Genomic DNA, 12,160 nt, shown 5'->3' with positions numbered 1-12,160 from the left:
GTCCACCCTTTGCTGCTGTAACAACCTTCACTCTTCTGAGAGGATGTTGGAGCATTGCTGCAGGGATTTGCTTCCATTCAGCCAAAAGAGAATTAGTGTGGTCGGGCACTGATTTGGCAATTAGGCCTGACTCGCAGTTGGCATTCCAATTGATCCCTAAGGTGTTGGATGGGGTTGAGGTCAGGACTCTGTGCAGGCCAGGCAAGTTCTTCCTCACCGTTCTCGACAAAACTCGACAAAAAAGGCAGAAGAGAAATATCTTGTTGTCTAGCAAACAAAACCATTGTGCAACTGCACCACAACATGGTGGCGGGAGTGTTACTGTTTGGGCATATATGGCTGCTACAGCTACTGGCTCACTTGCCTTCAATGATGATGTAACTGCTTATTGCAAGAGCACAATGAATAGGACAGGTGTTTGTGGGGGTTATCTTCATTACAATGTGAAAGTGTTGCATAAAGCTGTTGTACATAAGCAATCTCACACTCAAGGTTGTATATTATGGTGTACATTAGCACATTGTGACCGCTGTACAACCATGCTGATATAAACCATAACATACTCCCTGTCGTGTGATATTGCTTTAGCATTATCATAAGCCATCCCTTGCTTGCTATTGACTTTATTATAAATGCTATTTTTATGTAGCATTTCTTGATGAGTTATGAATGAATTTTCTGGATACCCTTGAGTAATGTGACAATTATTTTAATTGGAAAGAGTACATTCATGGACATACTCAACCATACACACAAATATTCCTGTTATCCAAGCTCTAAGGTCTCTTCTATGTCTCTGATTGACTACTCGCATTTTAGATCCCTGTTACTTTCTATAAAACATATAATTTCTTTGAGCTATTTTTTGCGATGAAAACTGAATGTGTCTCCAATTTAGGCTGCAGTCTGCCACAACAGGTTACTGTCATTACCTTAGATAGAGCGACCAAGTCAATGTTTGCACACGTGCTTGTGCATCTGCGTATGAGTGTATATGTGTGTTTTTTTTTTTTTCTTTTTGTATACAATGAACAAAGGACAGTGAATCAGTGACTGACTTTGCTATGCAGTGGCCATTCAGACAAATAGCATATGAACTCTACCTTTGGGGCACCATTAGGCAATCAATGCTTCTCCCATTAACAGTGCAAGCACAGAGTTATGTTTCCATAGCCAAAACCTGAGGGCACCTCGCATATGCTAACAAGTCTTAAGAGCAGAACATATTGCGGTCACAATTTACATGGCATGCGCAGGGCAGCATTCCAAAGGAACAGCCTTCCCTATGGCCAGCTATGCTTTGTAATGATCTGATCCTGCTACTCCTAATGAGGCCATTGCGAATGCGACATTTAGTGTGGGGTGTCCGGGAGTGGGAGAGCTGTTGCATCGCCATTGTCTGCCAGTTAACAATAACATGAAAAAATTTCCCCTAATAAAAGAACTGAATAAATCGTGCACACTACGGCTCGCTGTTATAGGCTCCACCAGGCCTGGGGAGCTGCAATGCTAAAAGCTGCAATGCTAAAAGATCCCACTTCCTGAAAAATAGTTAACAACTCACCGTAAACATACTATTTGGTGTGTTTAGAAAGCAGAAGAAAGAGGACTAATGGTCTGGCTAATTTTATAAAGACATTGTTCCAGTGTATGGGTAGATGTCAAGGTCTGCTTTTGAATACTGGCCATGCTGTTTGTGATGGTGTCCAGCTGTGCTGTGTGGCAGTAAATGATTGGCTGCAACAGTGCCCGGAGAGGGATGGATTCTCTCAGTGGAACGGCTGTGTCTTACTGTACACCAGCAGCCCCCTCTGGTCAAGTGCCTGCTAGCTGGCTGGCCAAGCTGTCACATCTGGAACAATCAAAAATGGGATTTTTTTTATTGATTTATTTTTTAGAACTACAAACCTTTAAAGTATATTTCTTGGAAAAAAAAAAAAAACTCAAAGGTGTAAAATCATAAAAAAAATGTATAAGTATACAAGGAGAGATAGAAGCTGGTATTCCAATAATACAGAAACTGCAATAATCACATCCCTGCAATTAGGGGATTAAATAATGTTAATACAGATACATTATTATTCCAAATGTAAGTTTAAAAAAAACGCAGGAGCATCAATAAAACATTTTGATTAGAGAAATTAAATTACCTTATGGCTATCTGTATCTTACATTCAGAGCCAGACCTTGGGTTTTGGTGATACTGAACAAGAATGTTGTGGCCCCAAAGTGCTCCAACATAAATCACACTCACCACTTAAAATCTGAATTTTGTGGCCCTAAACGACTGCATAGAGTGTTTATGCCAATGGTAGCTCTGCCACTATCAATGATATATGTGTTTAATATACACTGTTCCAAATTCCATTCAACCATTGCATAAAATGTGCTTTTTGTTATACAACAACAGCTTTTACATTTCTGAGATGAATGTGCACTATATATATATATATCCTACACTACAGAACTGTATTCTTGGAAGAGCTACTCTTTATTTCACATTCAGATAGCTGTTCCAGTTGCAAAGTTCTGTAGTCTAATGGTTCAAACCTGAGGTTTAAACTCTAGCTCAGCACCCTGCAATTACCACATAATTGTTAATGTTTATTCACAATTATAAACATAAACTTTTATTTTTATTTTGTGCCAGTTTCTTTCCATAAGGGCCACAAGATATTCACTCCCAATGTAAAGGACTAGACAGCAGAGGTGGAAAGTCTAGGGGTCAGAATGTAAAAGTCCTTCCATATGCATCTTTTTCACTAATTACTTCTACCTCCTGGCTGAAGAATTGTGCTAATTAGCAAATCCAGGTGATTGGAAAAAAATACTGGGGAGGATGTTTACTTTTTTAGCCTGGATTTTCCACTGATGATAGACAGACTAGATTCAGATAGTTTAGATCCAGATGGTCCGGCCAAGCGGTAGCCATTGTACTGCCTGTGCATGTCTAATGTTAGCTAAGATACTCACAAATTTAAACTGGAGACACTATTTTGTCTGACTCTGTTGATGAATGGTATTTAGTTGAGTTTGAATTTGAGGATGAGGAGTCGCGATGGTTTGAGGGTGAGAGGTTGAAGAGCGAAGGTGAACTGGCACGCAACATCTTGTTTGAGGACACCTTGTTACATTTTCAATCGATCTGGGTTGCCTCAAGGTACTTACTGAAAGTGACATAAAGATGTTTTGGTGATCTGTTTTCTAGCTTGAATTGCACAAAAAAAAAAAAAAATCATTTTCAGCGTTGGAGCATTGCTGCGAGGATTTGCTTCCACTTATGGCTGAATGGAAGCAAATCCTGGCAGCAATGCTCCAACATCTAATTGTTATATCAGCAAAGGGTGGACCAAAAGTATGTTGGATGTTCACATACTTTTGGCTATCTAGTGTAATCTAATCTAAGCTCTAAACAGTTTTTCTAAACAGTTTTTATGAGTGTACAAATACACAGTGGAATGGTAAATGTTCATTTAACCTGGTTTATACAAGTTCAATAGGGATCAAATGTACTTTGTCAGAGTTTAATGCTGAACATTTATTGTGCGCTAATTTATGAGTATAACAACTTTTAGCATTGAATTCACCCCATAGATCACATAGTTATGGCTCCTGAAAGATGATCATCCTTCATGCAGAGAAGTTATTTGCAGGTCAGGTCTACATCATTGGTGCAGCCAAAATCCCAGTAGTTAACTGTGGTTTACTAAACTGGGCATGAAAAATAAGCTATAATGTATGTTCTGGGACACAGTGGTGGGTTGTGCCCACTGGCAGAGGCACTGCAAATCTGCCATTGCAGATTGCTTGGCAAATGATGCAAATGGGAGGGCAATGAGCTTTAATGCGCTAGTGGATTATTACACTTATGGCAAGGGACCCCCCTCCTTCTACCCCCCTCCACACCTCAACTAGGTGCTTCCTCAAGGAGCAGGATACACCTCTGAGCCCGCCCGCCCCTCACATTTATTTCCTTGGGAGTTCTAGGCGGGGCTGCATGCCACATACACACAGCCAGCGACTTCATACGTTTCCCTTCACAAACCGGGGAATAAATTAGAATGACAGCGGTGCTGTGAAGATTTCATGGTTGTCACTCTTGTTTTGAGGAGGACCGGGGCCTTCTCCCCGCTGCACATTTGCTCCTGATTCCGAGTACGCATCGTATTTTCAAATTTTCAAAGCTCTACTCCATTTTTCAATTAACGCCTCCTCAACGGCATGCCGATACTCGCCCTGAGTAGCTACAGTGGCATTCCTTAACACAGTGAAAATGAACTGACACCCGTTGTTTCATAAAAAACAAAATTTCATTATTTAAAATAAATAAATAAATAAATAAAGCACATTATGTATGTGTGATGAATGTCATGCAATAAAGACGAACAGTTATCCTTTATCGCTGACAGCGGAAAGATTAAAGATTATCATAACCACATTTTAAAAGACATATGCTCACTGTCCCTTCTGATGTGAACCACGCTATTAATATGAAGCCGTTTCTTGAGATTAGTGTAGGCCAATCACTTTGGGGCAGTAACAGCCCGGTGGTGCTTGTCGCAGTGTGACGCTCTGGCTTGCGGAGGTGTAAATTGAGGGTTTTGAGCCTGTCGGCGAGGTAACCTGCCGTAACGTCCCTGTGATTACCTTTAGAACCAAATTACAACCAAGACTCCTGAGCAGGACCCTGGGGAACTTTCTGGGATCTCTGAAATGCTAATTACAGCATGGGAGGCATTAGGACGGGCGATAATTGGACATACCAAATTAGGGTGAAAATTAGACGTGTTCAGCTCCGCAGTGAGTGCAACAAAATGCACTTATTCTGGAAAGGAGCACTAAACGCATTCAGCATCAGAAAAATGTATATGGCACATGTATAACTTAATTCAAACTAGATTCATAGGCCTATAGGGAAATGTTAAATATTTTAACCTAATAATGGCATTTTTATTGCCATTATATATTTCAATTTATATATTTAAAAAATGCCATTTCTTACAATGCAATTTTATACAAATGCATTCATGTGCAGTACTCATGCAGTGCGTACACGTGAATGCAAATACTAATGCATAGTTAGTATGCTTTCACAATTTAGCTGGTGAACATTGATAAACTGTATATCGTATGCAATTTCACATAGGAGTATACACATATGCTATCATGTATTGAATGACAGACACATTGTCCATGATTTCATTGTATCAGTTTAAATTAAGTAAATGTAATCAGCATGCAATAAAGACATGTGTCAATGTTAAACTTCAATACTCAGCTATCAACGGCATTGTACAATGTGTTTCTCACTTGTAATTCCTTATTTCATATTCATGGGTAACATTACATTCAATGCACCTATTTAAACATTTTGTAGGATATCAAATCTGTACCTCTATGTATAACAGAAGTGGTTCTCATTGAGGCTTTTCCCAGTGTTAAATTACAACTTCATGGTCTGACTGTGAAACACCTATTTAACTAATGTCAGATGCTTTTAATTTTCAAATGGACTGTTTGGAGTGAAAGGTCAGATTTGCTTCCAGAAGATTCAATAAATGGGCATTCTTTCAGGGCTGATAAATAATTAGAGCAGCCAGCTAGCTGTTCATCTGAGATTGCCTCTAACCTCAGGTGATGTGCAGTTGCTTGCTGAACACAAGTTTGCAATAAGAACATACATGCATTACTTTATTGTATTGTATTGTTCGGTTGACTGCTGCTGTTATACACGGCAATACACATCGCTTACAATTAATGTTTCATCCACATTCACGGTTGGACATTCACCTGACATGAGTTATTTGAAACTCATTAGATCACGCCGGTCAAACACTTTTGTTAGTTTTCCTGGAAACTTGGTATTAACCAAAAGGGAACAAACAAAAATTAATTTATTGAGAATATTGATGAAAATAACAATCATTTAAATAGTTGTACTCTTTAGCTCAAAGGGGTTCTCAGTCTTTTTCTGACATCTAAACAAATAAAAAAATTAAATTAAATTAATCTTGATTTTGAAGGCTCTCATCAGTCCTTTTGTCTTTCCATTGTCCTGCTTTGATTTCACCATCAGAATATTGGCTATGTAGTTATGGTTAGCAACCCCTAAATTATGCTTCTCCTTGAAATTGAGCACTCCATGACTCTTATTAAATTGAAGACAGCCTTTGTGGCCTCAGTTTCTCAAGTATGTGAATCATGCAATGAGGTTGAAGAAACAGTTTGATCACAGGTCTTTAAGTTTAGCCAATCACAGAGCAAGTTCAGTATTATTTCCTTCCTCTTCATAATATGAAAAGCCAAACTTATGAAATGATGTGGAATCAGCCAAAAACGTTCTAGTTCTGCCTGCTTACTTCTCCTTTATAATGAATTTTATGAGTCCAAAAGATATTATCTGTACTAAATCAGAGCAGAATATATACACTATCAAAATGTGTTGATGAGAATTTTATGATGGACATTAAGTATTATGCATTGGATGTGTTCCTACATTGTGTAAGTAGCCTGCGTCATAACTGCAGTGATTATACATCTGTTAGGGAGCAGCATTACCCCTCCGTAACGCATCGTAACTCTTCAGCCAAGCACCTCGCGAAGGCTCGCGTACAGCTCCTAACAATCAGCTGACGCCATGTTTCCTTGCTTGAGGTACAATGAGGTTCATCAGAAATGCACATGATGTAGTCAGCAATCAGCAGCACTCTGATTTTCACAGGATGAAATCAATACTTCATTAGAGGGATTATATGAGCTGTAACTGGAGAAATAAATATCCATAAAACGTGGCTGTTAGAATCCCAGGAAATGTTCCAGCTCAGTGTTTCCTACTTAATTCTAACCAACACCATGGGCAGGTCTGGGATGTTGGGAGTATTGTGGACCATAGGTTATTGCAAGGGTATCATCACTGAAACCACGCCAGTGAATAGATCTTAGAAGGTATCGCTGTCAAAACAGAATATATTTAATGTTATGTCACTAAGCTCATGAGTTCAAAAATGTATAAGCCTCATCGACCTTGTCATTCTCTGTTATCTGCCTTTCTTTTTGCCATTCTTTACAACGTGTCACGTGTTCCCTCCTCCTGGTTTTTGTTTTATTGTGTCTCACTGTTTTTATGTTTTCCTTTTTATCTGTTCAGATAGGAGTTGAACGACACAGAGGAGGTATTGGGCAACACCCTCATCTGGTTTATTATCGATTCGGCTATATGATTACACATGGTGAGCTAAATTGTTCTCTCCGTGCAGGTCCTTTCATCTTGTTTTCGAGGGTTTGGTTAAGCAGCATTTTAATCAGAGTATCTGTGGTCCCATAGATCTTCCCACTCACTCCCACACTGTGTTGGGCTCTTTGCTACATCTAAGAAAATGAAACTGTGACCATCGGTTTATCGTTGCCCTAACCGCTTTCATTCCATTTCATCTCTACATCATTTAAAGGGATAGAATCGCAGGCGAATTGGCTGTGTAGAGTTTGGTAGTCTTGTTCGCCACTGCCCTGGAACACTGCAATTTCATTCCGGTACGTAGCCTAGTGGTCTCGTTCAGAAAAATCAGGACAACAACAAACAGCCACAAAAGAAACAGAAATAGGAAAGAAACGTGGTAGATCCCACTGCTGTACAGCTTACGTACATCAGAGGCATGGAATATTGCCATGCAAATAGTGTTTAAAGGGAAGTGTTATCATTTCACTACATGCGCTTAAATGGATTGAGGGGAAATCGCAAGAACCAAGGTACTATTAGCTGGCACGATAGTTATCAAGCAACGCTGTTAATTTGAAATGTTCTAATTAATGAGGTGCCCATGCAAGCGCCGTCTCTGATTATGAGGAAATGCGAAGTGGCTCATACGGGAACTCTGTTTTGTGGATGGAATTGCAAACGATGTCGCAAAAACGATTGTTTGTGATCACCCAAGCTCCACGGAGAGTTTAGCGAAACGTGCAATTGCCACACATTGTTTTTGGTTCCCTGAACACATACAAAAGATCATCGCATGGCTTTATTTTTATTGTGGGACAAAGAAGGAGGAAAGGGAACAGGCGCAAGAAAAGACAATATGTAAATGAGAGAGAGGGGGTGGGGTACCCTGCCATCCCAGCAGGGTTTTTTTTATTTGTGCTTTCAAAATGCTATTTCAGTTTAGCGTACAGTATGCTTCTGACCGGCCTTTTTTATGCAATTAAGGATATTTTAGATACTTACAGAAGTTTCTTACGACTTGGCAGGTTCACAGACACCGTAGTAGAGGCATTAATGGGTCTGTTGTCTAAAGCAAGATAATACAGGTAACTCCAAATGGGCTAGTACATTGATGTTATGCTCGCAGACACAGTACATGTGTATATTATTATTATCAAATTGAATATTATTACATTTTAAAATTACATTTAATCTCATCTTTGTTCAGACATATTCTTTCCGAGACCGCTGCATCCAAGGCACAGCTTCCTTAATGAAAAGGACACGTGACAGAAACGCCTCAAAGCAGAAAAAATTCAAAAAGGCTGAAAATGATTTTTTTTTTTGTGCAATTCAAGCTAGAAAACAGATCACCAAAACATCTTTATGTCACTTTCAGTAAGTATCTTGAGGCAACCCAGATCGATTGAAAATGTAACAAGGTGTCCTCAAACAAGATGTTGCGTGCCAGTTCACCTTCGCTCTTCAACCTCTCACCCTCAAACCATCGCGACTCCTCATCCTCAAATTCAGACTCAACTAAATACCATTCATCAACAGAGTCAGACAAAATAGTGTCTCCGGTTTAAATTTGTGAGTATCTTAGCTAACATTAGGCATGCACAGGCAGTACAATGGCTACCGCTTTGCCGGACCATCTGGATATAAACTAAAGTCTGTCTATCATCAGTGGAAAATCCAGGCTAAAAAAGTAAACATCCTCCCCAGTATTTTGTTCCAATCACCTGGATTTGCTAATTAGCACAATTCTTCAGCCAGGAGGTAGAAGTAATTAGTGAAAAAGATGCATATGGAAGGACTTTTACATTCTGACCCCTAGACTTTCCACCTCCGCTGTCTAGTCCTTTACATTGGGAGTGAATATTGTGTGGCCCTTATGGAAAGAAACTGGCACAAAATAAAAATAAATGTTTATGTTTATAATTGTGAATAAACATTAACAATTATGTGGCAATTGCAGGGTGCTGAGCTAGAGTTTAAACCTCAGGTTTGAACCATTAGACTACAGAACTTTGCAACTGGAACAGCTATCTGAATGTGAAATAAAGAGTAGCTCTTCCAAGAACACAGTTCTGTAGCGTAGAGGTTTATACCTGAGGTTTAAACTCCAGCTAAGCACGCTGAAATTGACCGACTGTGTTCATATGTATAGCCTGTAGAAACATAACATTGTTGCACAAGCTACTTGAAGCTACTTTTTGTTTGAAGTTACTTCATTTTCTTTGTTTAAACCACAAACCCATGATGTTCTTATACTGGCTATCAGTTGGAAGAAATTGGAAGCGAAGAGCTTTTGTGGCTTATTAACTGAGATGGAAATAAGTACTCGCGCAAAATAAAAAAATTGATTTTTTTATGCTCAAAATTTTAGTGAACCCTATGAAAATAATGTGTCCTTATGTGTAGCCTCTAGAAACATATCTCGGCTGTACAAGCTGCCTGGAGTTACTTTATTTTTGAAGTTAATTTATGTTCTTGCTCTAAACCAGCAACCCCTTGATGCCCCTATACTGGTAACTGTAAAGCCTCGAGTCAGTTGGATACTTCTGCAAGTATATGAAATATGCTCCATTACACTCGAACAGTCTGAGCCACTGAAAAACATACACTAAAACTGAAATATTTACATCTAAAAGGATACTCAGCATTGTTGCAGTTACTGTATACAGTGTCATGTTTAGAGCAATGGCTCAACAATTTTTTGGCAGAAATTAATTTGGGAAATGTGCGGTCTGTAAGCAGCAACGCCACCCAAGAAGGTCTAACTCAGTTCAGCACCGTACAGTATTCCGTATTGATTGTACAGAAGCCCGCGTTTGGAAAGACCCGTTGCCGTGTATGCACGGGAGCAATTACAGCGTGCAAGGAGGGAGACGGGAGCAGAGACCTGGCTGGAGGCGGGGTTTTCTGAAATACCAAACGGCTAACCCCTCGAGCCGAGCATCTGCTGAAATCAGTGTCAACGGCCCGCCCTCTGACTGCACTCCGGCTCCGGTCAGCCCGCATCACGTCCAGCAAGGCGAGGTCCTTTCTGAGAGCTTGTGGGAAAACAAAGAAATGCTCAAAGGTGAATGAAGAAAGGAAACGGAGGAGGGCGCAACCTAAGCAACGCAGGAAGTTTAGTCTGAGTTTATAGATTTTTTTGTTGTTGCTTTGATGCCTCAGTGCTACATGACAAGGCCAAAGAGGCTGATGCATGCTATGTTCACTTGTAAGTAAATAAATAAATAAATAAATAAATAACCTCCTTTTTGCATAATTAATATGCTCTTATTTAATGTATGTTGTCAATTCTGCTGTGGTCTATTACATGGCAGTTCATGAAATTTAATATGTGTAAGTATATTAATATAAATATAATACTATTTGTTCGAGGCAATACAAAAGGGCCTGCAATGTTGTTTAACATTGCTGACAAAGAAACCACAGTCACATTTCCAAGTGCCTCATGTCCCTTTTTAAGAGGATTATTTGTGCTCCTCAGGTAACTACCTTGGGCTTATTATGGTTCAGTTGTCCTGAGTAGCAATATAATACACAATTGATGGGTTCCGGATAACCAGTTTCTCATGTGGTCATAAAACATTGTGCCGAAAACAACGCATAGAGCAAAAGTGAATTAGGTATCAGATGGCAGGCACCAGGTGCACAGCATGGCACAATTACCAGTTCATACAAGCTGGGCCTCCGTGTTCCCCTTTCCCAGATTTCTGAAATTAAACAGGCTTTGGCTTAGCTGACTGCTTGCTGGACGAACTCCCAGGCCACTTGAGGGACTGTTTGAGTTGGTATTCAGTAGCCAGTAGGGGGCACTCTTCTCTCTAGACTTGTAAACACAATCAAACCCCCAGCACTGCATTGAGGATTTTGTGATGTCTCATCACATGCACAAGTGAATAAATTGCTGTACCTGAATTCTGATTGGGCTCTTCCTATACCTTTATCTAATAATACGGCAATTGTCCAGCCTAATGTAGCCCTGGTTTTCTTGCAGCAAGAACGATGGATGTAATGTTTATACTGGCCTCTCTCCTCCCTCCCTCTAAATAAGTGTGGTGTTCTTATAAACCCTAAATGCAAAGCATTTGTCATCAAATTATATTTGTCCTTAAATCAACAGACATATCCCAGAAGAAGGGGAATAAGAAAGAGCACAGCCGTCTATTAAAATAAAAGGAGCGATATGTTTTCAGATAAATTGAATTATTTCTAATCCAGAGCCGTGCATCTGAGAGAAGAAGACACCTTCCTGGTGTGATCGTGGTGCTACACGCTGTGGTGTTTGCAAGCTCACAGTAGCGAGCTGCCTGACGGTGGAGCATTCCAGAAATCTAAAATGAGAAGGGTGACCGTTATCAGCCAAGAACAGCGGTAGCTGCGAAGGAAACTCTGATGTTGTTAGCGGGATCAGGTGGAGAGGGCCTCAGAGGTCTTGAGGACAATAAAAAGAGCTGTCCTACGCATTTATTCCCCGTAATGAGAGGCATGCGTATCTCACCCTCAGCATAATTTACTGTAAATTATTTTTTAATTTTAACAAGGATTGACGGGTCGCTGGCTGATTAGCTTTCGCTGGAAGGTATTGACAAAACTATATTTAAACCATGGAGGTCTGCTCTTTTTTGGTCATTTCAAACAATGGTATTTTGAGGATTTAATGACAGGTTACAAATGGTTTACCATGGAAATATACTGAACAGGCACTCAGGCATTATATGATTATTGGATTGTGGAAAGGAGTGGGTGTTTTCACAATAATTCAAATATGTTGGGTATTGTGCAAGAAGAAATATGTACATTACAAGCATTTAGCCAACACTCTTATCCAGAGTGACTTATGCTTAAACTTTTACATAACATTTATATTGCATCCGTTTATACAGCTGCATATATACCAAAGCAATGCAGGTTAAGTACGTTAAGTACATCGTTCAAGGGTACAAC

Source organism: Anguilla rostrata, chromosome 5 (assembly GCF_018555375.3).
Source record: "Anguilla rostrata isolate EN2019 chromosome 5, ASM1855537v3, whole genome shotgun sequence".
Lineage (NCBI taxonomy): Eukaryota > Metazoa > Chordata > Actinopteri > Anguilliformes > Anguillidae > Anguilla > Anguilla rostrata.
The sequence above is the reverse complement of the archived record's forward strand: the minus strand, read 5'-3'. Positions refer to the sequence as shown.